The sequence below is a fragment of the Phaseolus vulgaris genome, chromosome 11, assembly GCF_051622355.1.
Source record: "Phaseolus vulgaris cultivar YP4 chromosome 11, ASM5162235v1, whole genome shotgun sequence".
Classification (NCBI taxonomy): Eukaryota; Viridiplantae; Streptophyta; class Magnoliopsida; order Fabales; family Fabaceae; genus Phaseolus; species Phaseolus vulgaris.
In genome coordinates this window covers 29195057-29206876 of record NC_143508.1, presented here as the reverse complement: position 1 = coordinate 29206876, position 11820 = coordinate 29195057, and the positions used below count along the sequence as shown (strand labels likewise).

Here is an 11820-nt window from a genome sequence, read left to right as displayed (position 1 = left end):
TGGAATGAGATATGTTAGAGTGAATTTATGAGGAAATGAAGTGTATTGGAGTTTCTGAATACTGTGATGTTTGTGAGGGAATTTTGAATTATTTTAAAGTGTAAAATGTTACTTTACAAATTTACCCTTACCTATTAAAAAAATTAATAATCAAATGAGTTTCTTTTTGTTTAAAAATAAATAACTTTCACATATTCATAAATTTAAAAATTATAATTAAAAATAAATAAATATGTATTAAATATAAATAGGTATAATTTAAAAATTATAATTAAAAGAAATATCTATTCAACAAATTAAATAAAAAAGACTTCACGTAATTTCTTAAAATATTAAAATGTATTATAAAATTCAAAAATAAATAAACATTATTTTTTTAACATTTAAAACCCTGTAATAATGAAAAATAAAATATATTACATAAAAAAATATAACATAATTAACAATAAAAAAAATTCATATAACATTATAATTAAATAAATTATAACTCATAAACATAATAATTATACACAGAAATATATTAATATAAACACAACAACAAATTAAATAAAAACAAAAATTCTAAGTTTTTTTAAAATATTAAACATATATTATAAAATTAAAAAATAAATCATATTTTTTAATATTAGAAAACCTTACCGTAATGGAAAAATAAAATAAAAATACTGGGATAATAAATGAATTTGAATTCAGAGATAATATAGGCTGACGTGACTTTTCCTTTATATCTATTATTTTTTAGAGAAAATGATATTTACTGTTTACTGGTATTTGACGTGAATCTAATACAAATTTAATAAATACAATAATTTTAATATATAATTTTTATAATAAATTAATATATATAATTGAATATCAATTTTTACATGAAAAACATAAATATTATCATTTATACTTTTTAGAGTGTTGTTATTAACAAAGATTTATATAGGATAAGTTCATTTCTTGAGTATTAACGTGGAAGTTTTAAAGTTTAATTAAAAAATTAAAGTTTACATAAATTTTTCATTAATTTTTTAAAACTAAATTTAGATATAATATTTTTACCAGGTTATTTAGATAGTTTCTAACTTATATTATTTAAGAAGCTTGTTTAACTTGAATAGAATCTGTTTGCAAATCAATTTTTATTTGAAGTAGGATTTTAAAATATTAAATTCTAATTTTTTATATTTATTCTATTATTATTTTTTAAATATTTATTTAATCTTCCGTTTTTTTTCAACTAGAGCGAGTTATTATTTATTTAACTTATTCCCCTCCATTTATACGTACTTATTTTGAATTTATTATAATATTTAATTTATTACTCCAATACACTAATTGATATAGTATTATTAATATTATTTTTAAAATTTTGATTAAAAATATGTTATGAAATAGTATAAGATTAATAATATAATATAAAATAAAAGCAGTAATTGAAACTAAGAAAATTGCAATTAAAGTAATCCATCTACTAATAAAAATTTAAAGATTTAAATATATATTTTTATAAACCAAAACTATAAACATCTCAAAACGTAAAATTTATAAGTTAATTACTTTCAGGTTTCAATTTCTAACTAGTTTTTGTGAAACATCACTACTAATACAAATTAATTTTAGATACCAAAAATAATTAGTTGTTATAGTTAATAAATTAGAGACCAGAGACTGAAAAAAAAATTAGTTTCTATTATTGTTAAATAGTTTCTAAATTGATATCTAATTAGATATGAAGGTTTGTTCATTGGACTCACTACTGGATTCTTTGGGAAACGACTTGGGGTCATCTGACCACTGTTATACTATTATCTTTCTAGCATTGGACAAGTCTACACTTGATTCATATTAATTTGATAGCAAAACGACTGAAACAACAAATATCAAGAAACCAAGATTTGCAAGAATTATGAAACATGTCAGTCATCAGACGATCCCAAAAAGCTAATTTATTTTATTTAAGCAGAAAATTAAACTCAAACAAAGCAAACAAAAGCAAGAGACAAAAATAAATCCTAAACTATAATTCTCCTCCCCCACACTTAAATCAAACATTGTCCTTAATGTAAAAACAATTAATAAATGTGTACGACAAAAGTAAGAGAAGGAATACTCCCTCTTCAAGCTTGAAGGTAATTGGGGGCTTGCAAAGTAATTTCTTCCACCGTGTCTTCTTTAGGAATCTCATGTTAGAGCTTTAGACGATGTCCATTCACCTTAAATGTCTTTGTAGACGTTAGACTCTGCAATTCTACAGCACCATGAGGATGGACATGGGTGATAAAAAATGGACCAATCCATCTTGAGCGCAACTTTCCAGGCACAAACTTTAATTTGGAGTTGAACATTAACACACGTTGGCCTGCAACAAACTCCTTGCTAGTGATGAAGTGGTCATGGAGATGCTTGGTCCTCTCCTTGTAAAATTTTGAGTTCTCATATGCCTCCAAACGGATCTCATCCAGCTCTTGCAGCTGGAGTTTTCGCTGCTCTCTTGCCTTGTCATAATTCATGTTGCATGCCTTTATTGTCCAATAAGCTTTGTGCTCGATCTCCACAGGTAGATGACAAGCTTTTCCAAAGATGACCCTAAAGGGAGACATCCCAATAGGTGCTTTATAGGTTGTACAATGGGCCCAAATGGCATCGTTAAGACGTTTACACCTATCCTTCCTTGTTGGGTTAACCATCTTCTCCAGAATGCGCTTTATTTCTTTGTTGGAGATCTCAGCTTGGTCATTTGTTTGTGGATGATATGGTGTGGATGCTCTATGGATCACCCCATATTTCCTAAATAGACCATCTAGTAACCTGTTAAAAAAATGTGTGCCTTGGTCGCTGATGATAGCTTTAGGAATCCCAAATTTGCAAAAGAGGTTGGAGCGAATAAAAGCTGCAACAACATGAGAATCATTAGTTCTTGTGGCTATTGCCTCCACCCATTTAGAGACATAGTCCACAGCAAGTAAGATATAAGTGAATCCAAAAGAGACAGGAAAGGGACCCATGAAATCAATACCCCACACATCAAAGACTTCACAAAAGAGCATGGGTTGTTGGGGCATCTGTTGTCTTTTGAAGATAGCAGCGCTTGCTCTTTGACATCTCTCACACGTGGATGAGACGATCCATGCATCTCTTAACATTGTTGGCCAAAAGAAACCACAGTCCAATACTTTTCTTGCAGTACATTGTGCAGCTAAGTGTCCTCCAAAGGGTGAGGCATGACAAAAATTCAGCACAGATGGGATCTCATGGTCAGGAATACATCTACGTATGATTTGATCACTACAAAAACGCCATAAGTAAGGATCATCCCAAACATAGTACTTGGACTCACTCTTGAGTTTGTCTCAATGTGCCTTGGTTGCCAATGGTGGAAAAATTGAAGTAGCAAGGTAGTTTCACTATGTCAACATACCAAGGTATGAGTTCAAATGTGCTAGATAGTCCAAGAAAATATCTAACCTCTCTAACAGAAGAGGGGTAAGGTAACTGTAAAATAACATTCAATCTAGCAGGGTCTACCTGAATAACTTATTAAGAAATTATATGGCCTAGGACTATGCCTTGTGACACCATAAAATGACATTTTTCATAGCTTAAAACAATATTATTTTCTATGCACCTATCAAGTACCTTACTAAGGTTAGTCAAACAATCATTAAAAGAAGAACCATAAATGCTGAAATCATCCATAAAAAGTTTAATGCAATGTTCAATCAAGTCAGAAAATATGCTCATAATACAACGCTAGAAGGTTCCAGGGGCATTGCACAAACTGAGGGGCATCCTTCTATAAGCAAAGGTTCCAAAGGGGCAGGTAAAGGTAGTCTTGTGTTGATCTTCTGGTGCAATCCAAATATGGAAATAGCCAGAAAAACCATCCAAGAAACAGTAGTGTGTCTTACCAGCTAAGCGCTTAAGCATTTGATCGATGAAAGGAAGGGGAAAGTGGTCCTTCCGTGTGGCTTGATTCAAGCGTCTATAATCAATACAGGCTCTCCAGTTTTTCTGCACTCTAGTGGGAATAAGTTCATTACACTCATTCTTTATCACTGTTATCCTAGATTTCTTAGGAACAACTTGAATTGGACTCACCCAAGTGCTGTCAGAGATAGGGTATATGATACCAACTTGTAGCAGCTTGTTGATCTCTTTTTTCACCACATCATGAATTTGGGGATTAAATCGACATTGAGGCTGTCTCATAGGTTTTGTCCCTTCTTCTAGTAGAATTTTATGCATACAAATAGCAGGGCTGATACCTGGAATATTTGCCACCGTCCAGCCAATGGCTTTCTTGTGCTCTCTAATCACCTGTAACAGTTTTTGCTCTTGTTCATCAGATAGAGCAGTGGAGATAATCACTAGAAGTTGCTCCTTTTTTTCCAAATAGGCATACTTAAGATGATTTGGAAGTGGCTTCAGTTCAAGTGAAGGCGATTGGATGATGGACGGTAATGGTCTATTACTGAGAGAAACTTCAATAACCTGCAATTTATCGGGGTTAGAATCATCTAATGTTGTCAAGTGTGTATCAACAACATTTGCTTTAGTTGCAAAACCTGCATCACAAAGGTTAGAACAGTTTAGACTATCAGATGATATAAACTCATTTATCTCATAGTCTGTCCAATCAATTAAATAAGAAAGATCACAATCCTCTAAAAAATCCAACACATTATCATCCATAATATCATCCAAAATGTCAAGATAATACACAGAGTGATCTTCAACTAGGTAGTTCATAGCATCTAGGATATTGAATTGGACTAGATTGTCTCCAAACTCCATAGTCAGTGTGCCTACGTGAACATCAATCTTGGTGCGGGCTATCTTCAAGAAAGGTCTTCCCAAGATGATGGTTGTTGCACCAGAATGTGAATCCTCTCCACCCATGTCCAAAATGTAGAAATCTGCAGGAAAAACAAGTTTATTTACTTGAATAAGGACATCTTCAATAACTACGCCTGTGGGTTGAACTGTGCTCCTATTAGCGAGTTGAATAACTACGCCTGTGGGTTTAAGAGGACTAAGAGGCAAAGAAGTAAACATAGATAAAGGTATTGCTGCCACCGACTTTTCAATGAGAGCAGAAACATTCCTTCCCATGTTTACCTTTTCATTCCCTTTAAGACGCCTTTTATGTGTACATAGATCCTTAAAAATTTTGGCATATCTAGGAATCTGTTTAATAGCGTCTAACAGAGGAATGTTCACCTCGACCTTTCTGAATGTCTCGAGAATCTCCTTGTCAGCCTCTTCCATTTTTCTGCTTGTCTGAACAACTCTTTTTAGAAAAGGAAGAGGAATAGATGGTTTGTCAAGACTAACAGTTTCTCCTTGTACATCATCTTCATGAGATAGTCTAGGAGAAGCATCCATGTCATTATTCCTTGTGTTGACCCTTCTTTGATCATCATTCGCTGGAGGGGTACTAATGTTGGAGGTGTTAGACGATTTCAGCTGATTGTTTACTTTGGTGGATTTTTGCACAGGTGCTTGCAACTGAGTACCACTTCTCAAAGTGATGGTGCTGACATTATTTGGATTGATGGTCGTCTAGGAGGGAAGCTTATCAGTCCCTTTGGAATTCATCTCGTTCATATGAGTGGCTAACTGACCAAACTGATTTTCCAAGTTATGAATGCTTACCTCTGTTCTTTGTATTCTTTCATCTGCTCTTTGTACTATTTTACTTGTTCTCTGTTGGAATTGCGTATTAACTTCAGCCATGTGCTTTATTACATCCTCCAGTGAAGATCCACCTTTTTCTAATACAACAACTGGTGGTGGGGATGGTTGTTGTTGCTTTGAGTTACCCATCTAAGATTCAGATGATTCCTCCAACCCGGATTATACTTATTAGTGGACAAATCATGGTTGAATGGTTGTTGAAGTGGGTTAGACTGTCTACCACCATTAAAGATGTTTGCAGCATAAGCTTGAGGACATTCAACATTGTTTCCTCCTTCAACTTCTTGAAGAGTGGGGCAAGCATCAGTGGCATGGTTAGCAGTGCAAATTCCACATACCCTTGCAACCATCTGAGGCATAGTTAGCTACTTCATCATGGATATGAGATCATGTAATTGTGCCTTCATCTGAGCATGATCAACTGCATAATTGGTTGTCATCTCATGAACTCCACGAACAGGTGTTGCAAAGTTGTTAAGTGTGTGGAATTGTTGATTGTTAAAAGCCATGATCTCAATCAATTATTTTGTAGCGGCTGGCGTCTTGTCAACTAGCGCTCCTTCACTGGCCGCATCTATCATATGTCTATCACTAGCCATCAGACCCTCGTAAAAATATTTTATTAGAAGTTGTTCGTTAATCTGATGGTATGGACAACTTGTACATAGCCTCTTGAATCTTTCCCAGTATTCATAGAGACTTTCTCTGTCTTGTTGCCTGATCCCGCATATTTCCTTTGTTATTGATGTGACTCTAGATGCTGGAATTTTTTTTTCAAGAAGCACTCTTTCCAACCCTTCCCAATTAGTCACTAATTATGCTGACAAATAAAATAACCAATCTTTAGCTACATCTTGGAGTAAAAAAGGGGATGCTTTAATCTTGATGTGCTCCTCTGTGACCTCAGCTGGCCTCATGGTGGTGCACACTGTGTGGAACTCCTTATGATGTTTGTGTGGGTCTTCACCTGCAAGGCCGTGAAATTTAGGGAGCAAGTGTATCAAACCAGATTTAAGCTCATATTGCCCATCTGGGTATTGGATACACATAGTTTGGAAGGAAACATCTGGAGCAACAAGTTCTCTGAGGGTTCGTGATTCCATAATTCCAAAATTAGGACTTACGGCACCCCAGTCGGTGATGAACTAGGATTTATAGCAGTAGTTGGTGATCAACAAGAAGACGAGGCTGTATCGCTGGACATGTATTAATTGAATTTCCTATTAGACCCTTCAGAGCTAAATGTTTTAATTTTTTTTAAGAAACAACCCAAGTCAACTCTCAGGAAAGAGAGGTGAGTCACAAATGGACAAACTTAAAAACCAAGTCTTTCCTAGTCAGAGTCTTCCTCGAATTTTCTTAAAAAAAACAAAGAGTAGCAATTGAAGTATCTACCCTAAATGCAAAATCCTATATAAAAAAATGCTACACTTAATGCTTTAAAAAAAATAGTTAGAGAAAAAAAAAATTATGCAAAAATAACTAAAGAAATAAATAAAATATAGAAAATAAAAATAATAATTATAAAAATTAAAACAAAAGCATAAATAAATAAAGAATGACAAAACAAAATAAAAAAAAATAACAAAAATTAGAAAAAATATAAAATAAAGGCAAAACAAAATAAGATAAAGATAAAAGATATAAATGAATAAAATAAAAACAAGAAGAAAAATATTGACTATTATATTTTTTTATTTTTTCATTTTTTTATTGTTTTTTATTATAAAAGTAAACAAGAAGGAGAAAAAAATCCTGAATATTAGATTTTTTTTAGTTTTTTTTTTCGTTTCTTTTTTTAGCTTATACTAAATCAATAAAAACTAATAAGAAGAAAATAAATTTAAATATGCAAAAAAAAAATTAAATCAAAATTGGAAAATAAAAATAAATAAAAAAGTAAAAATAAATAAATAAATAAATTGCAGATAAAGAAAAAAGAACTGTTAACCCAAATCAAATTGGATTCCTCAGCAAGGGCGCCAATTACCTTCAAGTTTGAAGAGGGAGTATTCCTTCTCTTACTTTTATCGTACACTTCTATTAACTGTTTTTACATTGATGACAATGTTTGATTTAAGTGTGAGGGAGAAGAATTATAGTTCAGGATTTATTTTTGTCACTTGTTTTTGTTTGCTTTTGTTGAGTTTCATTTTCTGCTTAAATAAAATAAATTAGCTTTTTAGGATCGTCTAATGACTGACATGTTTCATAATTCTTGCAAATCTTGGTTTCTTGATATTTGTTGTTTGGAGGTTATATTGGGAATGGATTGGTTGTTTACTAATCATATCCTTATAGATTGTGGTCGGAAGAAGTTAATTTTCCCTGGATTAGAAGGAATGCAGGTTATCTCAGCTCAACAGTTTGAAAGAGAGATACAAGAAGGTGCAAAATTTTGTATGCTCTTGGTTTGTTCTATATTTACAGATAAAGTACAAAAAGAGATGTTTGTAGTTCAAGATATTATGGATGTATTTCCTGATGAGATTCCTGGACTTCCGCCTAAAAGAGAGATAGAGTTTGCAATAAACTTGATTCCTGGAGCAAGCCTGGTGTCAATTTCTCCATATCGAATGGCACCAGCAGAGTTAGTTGAATTGAAGAAACAACTAGAAGACTTCTTGGAGAAAAAATTCATTCGACCTAGTGTTTCTCCATGGGGAGCTCCAATGCTATTAGTGAAGAAGAAGGATGGTTCATCACATCTATGCATAGGTTATAGCCAACTAAACAAGTTAACAATAAAAAATAAATATCCTCGTCCTAGAATTGACGATCTGATGGATCAGTTGCATGGGGCAGTTGTCTTTTCTAAAATAGATCTGCGCTCAGGTTATCATCAAATTTTAGTGGAAGCGGAAGATGTTCAGAAGACTACTTTTAGATCAAGGTATGGTCACTATGAGTTTTTGGTTATGCCATTTGGTTTGACCAATGCTCTAACTATCTTCATGGATTATATGAATCGGATATTCAAACTTTTTTTTGATAAGTTTGTGGTAGTGTTCATAAATGATATCTTGATCTATTCTCGTACAAGGGAAGAACATGCAGAACATCTTAGCACTGTCCTCAACATTTTGAGAGAAAAACAACTATATGCTAAACTTTCAAAATATGACTTATGGATGTCAGAAATATCATTTTTAGGACATGTCATCTCTGCACAGGGAATATCAGTATATCCTTCTAAAGTGGAGGTTGTACTTCAGTGGGAACGTCCTAAACCAATTACAGAAATTAGAAGCTTTGTCGGGTTAACAAGATATTGCAGGAGATTTATAGAAGGCTTTTCTAAAATAGTGGCTCCTTTGACCCAATTGACTAGAAAGGATCATCCTTTTGCATGGACTGAATAATGTGAAAGAAGCTTTGAAGAGTTGAAAAGAAGGTTGACTAATGCTCCTGTATTGACAATCCCTGATACCAATCAGACTTTTGAAATTTTCTGTGATGCTTCCTATCAGGGAGAGGGTTGTGTTCTGATGCAGAATAAGAAAATTGTTGCCTATGCTTCTCGTCAGTTAAAGGTCCATGAAAGAAATTATCCAACTCATGATCTAGAATTGGTAGGAGTTGTCTTTGCTTTAAAAATATGGAGACATTTTATTTACGGAGTTAGTTTTAATGTGTTCAGTGACTATAAAAGCTTGAAGTATTTGTTTGACCAGAAGGAGCTTAATATAAAGTAGATGAGGTGGATCAAATTTTTAAAGGACTATGATTTCCAGCTAATATACCATCCTGGGAAGGCAAATGTTGTTGTAGATGCGTTGAGTCATAAAAAGATACAAATGTTGTCGCTTATGATTAGAGAGCTAGCATTGATTGAAGATTTCAGGAGTATGAATTTGGAGGTTTCCATGTCTTCAAATTGCATTAGTTGTAATACACTTGTTATAACTAATGAATTTCTGAAGAAGGTGAAGGAGAAGCAGTTGGAAGATTCAAAATTGAAGAACTTCATGGGCTTATTAAATACTGACAAAGCTAAAGACTTCTCTTTAGGACTGGATGGTATTTTGAGATTTAGGAATAGAATATGCATATCAGGATAATGAAATAAAGCAAACAATGTTATCTGAAGGTCATAAAAGCAAACTCAATTTACATCCAAAAATGACCAAGATGTATCAAGATCTCAAGAAGTCTTATTGGTGGCATGGCATGAAGAATGATGTAGCTAACTTTGTAGCTGCTTGCTTGACTCAACAGAAATCAAAGATTGAACATCAACGACCTAGAGCCATGTTAATTCAGTTAGACATACCAGTGTTAATCAAAGTTGGATAGTATCTCAATGGATTTTGTTACCCACTTACCACGTACTTTGAGGAAGCATGACTCTGTTTGGGTCATAGTGGATAGGTTGACAAAGACGACACACTTCTTACCTATAGATTTGAGAATCTCTATGCGAAAGTTGGCCCAAATTTACATAGATGAAATAGTAAGATTGCATGGTGTACCCTCCAGCATAGTTTCACATAGAGATCCTAGATTCACCTCTAGATTTTGGCACACACTTCAAGAAGCTTTGGGGACTAAACTCAGACTTAGTTCAACATATCATCCTCAGAATGATGGACAATCAGAGAGAACTATCCAATCCTTAAAGGATTTGCATAGGACTTGTGTGTTAGATCATTTAGGCAGTTGGGATGAAATTCTACCTTTGGTAGAGTTCACTTACAATAACAGTTACCAAGATGGCATAGGAATGGCTCATTTCGAGGCATTATATGGAAGAAAGTGTAGGACACCTCTGTGTTGGTTTTAGGATGGTGAGAGTGTGTTAATTGGACCAGAATCAATATAACAAACCAATGAGAAAGTCAAAATGATTCAAGAAAGATTAAAAACATCAGCAGACAAAAATCTTATGCGGATCAAAGAAGAAGACCTTTAGAATTCTCTACAGGTGATCATGTCTTTTTGAGAGTTACATTGTTCATTGTGTTGGAGGAGCACTCAAATCCAAGAAATTGACTCCTAAGTTCATAGGACCTTATCAAATTCTCAAGAGAATAGGCCCTGTGGCTTATGAAATTGCTTTGCCTCCTCCTTTAACTAACATTCACAATATTTTCCATGTATCCCAGCTAAGAAAATGTGTACCTGATCCCAACCACATTTTAGAGTCTGGATCCATCCAAGTGAAAGAAAATTTGTCATTTGAAGTGAAGCCAATCAGAATTTTAGATTCACAAGTGAAACAACTTCGGGAAAGAAGTATTCCCATGGTGAAAGTATTATGGTATCCCTTCTTTGTACATTCTACTTGGGAAATTGAAGAGGAGATACAAGCGTCATACCCTAATCTCTTTCTTGGTAAGTTTATTTTCGAGGACGAAATTTTTTGTAGTTGGAGATAATGTAATAGTGTAGTACAAAAGCAGAGAAGCCCCCACTGTACCACAATCTTCTTTTTCTCCTTCTTATTTCTTTCTCCATCTCTCCCTTCTATCTTCTCTCTTAATTTCTCACTCCATACCTCATCTATTTTAGAATCTGATCATACCACACTGTAGTTGAGGAGTTACGAAACATTTCTACCCGATCAGATTTTTAAACAGAGTAAGTTTATTTTTGGTCTAAAGATCATTTGTTTTCTGTTTTTCCTTAGGATTTAGTCATCAATCTTGGTGGGGTCAGTTGAGAAGTTTAATCCTCTCAACTTATTCTACTATATACTGAATTTTTGTTCTGTTTGGATAACTTGCATTAGGCCCGTAAATCTTGAAGCTTATCTAGACTGTGGGGAATAAAATTCTAGAGGTTGCTAGGAAAGCAAGCAATTAAGCCAAGGCAAGTGAAATTTATTTTTTAATAACACCCTAGGATAGAAGATCTGAATGTGGAAGGAACGTGGTCCCAATATTCAATTTCTCTTGTAGGGATATATTGTGTGTTTATATAATGTGTTGTTTGTTTATATATTATTTAAAATTTATAAAAATATTAGATTTTTCTGGTTTAATATTTAAGTGTTGTTTTTTTAATGTTAATTAAGCTTTTGAATGTTGTGGCTTGTGTTTGGAATGATATTGTATGATGAAATGGTGTGGAATTGAATTCATACATTTGGGATAATGTATGGACTAATATTTGTTGTGTATTAAGTATTGATGC

At 33.3% G+C, this 11820-nt stretch overlaps 1 pseudogene; it reads right to left on the bottom strand.

Annotated features, from left to right (window-relative positions):
• Window positions 1–2174: 2174 nt before the first annotated feature.
• Window positions 2175–6788, bottom strand: LOC137837575 (uncharacterized; annotated as a pseudogene).
• Between the last annotated feature and the right edge of the window lie 5032 nt (window positions 6789–11820).